The 3,081-nt window shown below is 39.1% G+C and overlaps 1 pseudogene; it reads right to left on the bottom strand.

Moving 5' to 3' along the window:
- Positions 1-2,118: 2,118 nt before the first annotated feature.
- LOC125462687 (large ribosomal subunit protein uL6-like) lies at positions 2,119-2,795 on the bottom strand (annotated as a pseudogene).
- Positions 2,796-3,081: the final 286 nt, after the last annotated feature.

The following is a 3,081-nucleotide window of genomic DNA, read 5'->3' as shown; positions in this document are numbered from 1 at the left end:
ATGCTACATGTCCCTTTATTCTGCTTTCATGCTGTCTCTGAGAAAAGCAAAGCTGTAGAAATGATAAGACAGCTCTGCTCAGGTAAGGCCTCAATGATATGTGAAACTGTTTCTTCTTGTGCTTTGAGACATACTTCACTCCAAGGTCCTTTTGCCAAATTTGAGCTCTCCTGAGCCTTTTATGATCTTGAGATGTTCTTAAAAAAATTGGATACGTAGCTTCCCATTTTTTGAGAGAGTGTGTGTTCAGAATGGTTCCTCTGTTGTGTCTGCGATGATTTAGTGTAGCTGTAGCCTTCAGCCTTGTTTGTAATTATAAGCTTCAGCTCTGAAATCAGGTAGATGATGAGGAATGACTGTTCAAAGAAAAAGTCTTTACATCTGAAACAACTGCCATCACTTTTCAGTACCAATTAACTGCCATTGCCTGTCGCAAGTAGCTGCCACTAACATTTAAAACCATGATTTCTTGGATGTCGTATGATCGGCGTGTAACCCTATATTTCAGCTCATGCAATATAACCTGGCTCTTTGTTATGAAAGAAGTCTTGTGGTATATTAACAAAATTAACGATTCAAACCATTACAATATCTCAGACTTACACATGGCCTGTGTTCTATGCATTACTATTAATTTTACACTGCATATACCTAACTGATTGACTGAACATAGTACACTGTTTCCAATGATCTGAGCCGAGAGCGAATGAAAGCTAAGATATTTATACTGAAATGTCACAGGTTGTGCTGTTATGTGACTGTCTTAAACGCAGGTTACCTATCTGATTTGGAATCTATACAACATGTACGAGGGATGGGTATAGCATCTTCTTGCAAAATAATATGGTACTCTTGGTTTAATTTGCCTAAATCGCTGAATAACTTTCCTGCCAAAATTTTTCCTGTCATCATGTACCCATTTCTCTTGAACAGACTAGCTCACAATGATGAATTCTGAATCTTTAGTGTGTATAATGTCTCACAGACATTTCATCCTCTGTGGTTGATTTTCATGGGATTTGCCCATGCACCTGAAGATCTGAGCCTTCAACCTTGGCAAGCTTCTGTCAGTATTGAAATAAACTGTTTCTGTTTCAAGTTTAAATTCTATTCTAAACCGTTGATTTGATTTGATTTATTATGTCACATGTGCCGCGATACAGTGAAAAGTATTGTTTTGTATGCTCTGCAGGCAGATTGTACCATACAAAGTGCATCAGGTAGAAGAACAGAATGCAGAATATAGTGTTATCGTTACTAAGAAGGTGCAGAGAGAGAGAAAGATCATAATTAACATTTGAGAGGTCTGTTCAAAAGCCTAATAACAGCGGGGGAATAAGACTGTTCTTGAATTTGTTTGTACTGATTTAAACTTTTATATTTTCTACCTGATGGAAGAGGGTGGAAGTGTATATAACCAGGGTAGGAAGGGTCTTTGGTTTCATTAGTTGCTTTCCTGAGGCAATGGGAAGTATAGATGGAGTTATTGGATGGAAGGCTGGTTTGCATGATTATCTGCGCAATGTTCTCTGCACTCTGCAGTTTCTTGCAATCCTGCCTTACCAAGCTGTGATGCATCCAGATAGGATGTTTCTATGGTGTATCTATAAAAATTGGCACAGCATTTGTGGGCTTGCTGAATTTCCTTAGCCTTCCGAGGTAGTAGAGATGTTATTGCGACTTTTTGACCACTGCATCGATGTGGGTGGACCAGGGCAGATTGTTGGTGTCATCGCTCCCAGGAACTTGGTGCTGTTGATTGTCTCCACCTGAGTACCATTGATGTAGACAGGGGCCCTCCACTCAACTTCCTGAAGTCAATGAGCTCCTTCATTCTGTTGACATTGATGGAAAGATTGTTGTCCTTACATCAAGCCATGATTGTTCAGATTCTGTTTTGACTCTCTTTGATCTCCTTAAAGATGTTGTCTTCATCATTTATTCTGTATCTTTGACTTCTGGAACTTTTTCCTTGTTACATAGCCACTATTTCTCAAAATACTTCCTTTTGCAGGATCATTTGCTTAAGGTTTAGTGAAGTTGTTGTGTTTTTTCAGTCCATAAGATGTCTTCAATGTTTACTGTCAGAAAGAGTTGAGCATCTAAAAGAGTGGTATATTATTCGAAGAGTAATTTGTGTTTGCTCACATAAATGCCATCTAGGAACTTAGGGATATCCTTCTTTTCCATTGTTGTTGCTTGCTGCAGTTCAATATCATTTCCCTCAAGAATAAGCTGATATTTAAGGGGCTAGGGAACTGTACATGAAACACCTAGCTTCAAACAGACTCAGTGAATATGCTCCAAGAAGGTTATGGATTTTTGCTAGAGAAGTGGACATAGACTGATCTCATCTTGTAACGGAAACCTAATGTGATAGACAATAGACAATAGACAATAGGTGCAGGAGTAGGCCATTTGGCCCTTCGAGCCAGCACCACCATTCATTATGATCATGGCTGATCATCCACAATCAGTTTCCTATTCCTGCCTTATCCCCATAACCCTTGATTCCACTATCTTTAAGAGCTCTATCTTATGTTATGACCCTGGATTGTATTCTATACATGACTACACATTTTCTACACTGTGGCCAGCTCTTTTCTGTTACCACACCATCTGTCAACTCAAAGCTACTTTCTCTTCATGCCAATAAGACAAGAGTTCTCGGACAATGCGATTAAATTCCCTGTGTGATGTTCCTCAAGGCCCCTTTATAATGACTGTACAATTTTCAAAATCATATCAATACGATCAGGAATATTAACAATCTGGTTGCTGAGAATAGTTTTCATTCTCACTTGTAAAATTCTCTGAAGTTTCCCAACTGGCTAATTTATAGCACTCATCTCCTCCTGCTGGCCTTTAGTTAAACTCAGGTTTCTGTTTGGAGCTGCATCAAGCATTGTTGATGATGTTGATTCGCAATTTTGGTGGGCTTTTGGCACAGTGATAAAGCAACTCGATGTCTACCATCTGACAGTTTCTGAAGAATTCCACTCGTTTCTTTATAGCACGGATTGATTTTGTGCTCGGATTTCTGCCTGCATAGAAAATTACGTTGCCTGTTCCAGTGCTAAC

The sequence above is a fragment of the Stegostoma tigrinum genome, chromosome 21 (genome assembly GCF_030684315.1).
Source record: "Stegostoma tigrinum isolate sSteTig4 chromosome 21, sSteTig4.hap1, whole genome shotgun sequence".
In the NCBI taxonomy this organism is placed as follows: domain Eukaryota; kingdom Metazoa; phylum Chordata; class Chondrichthyes; order Orectolobiformes; family Stegostomatidae; genus Stegostoma; species Stegostoma tigrinum.
The sequence above is the reverse complement of the archived record's forward strand: the minus strand, read 5'-3'. Positions and strand labels throughout refer to the sequence as shown.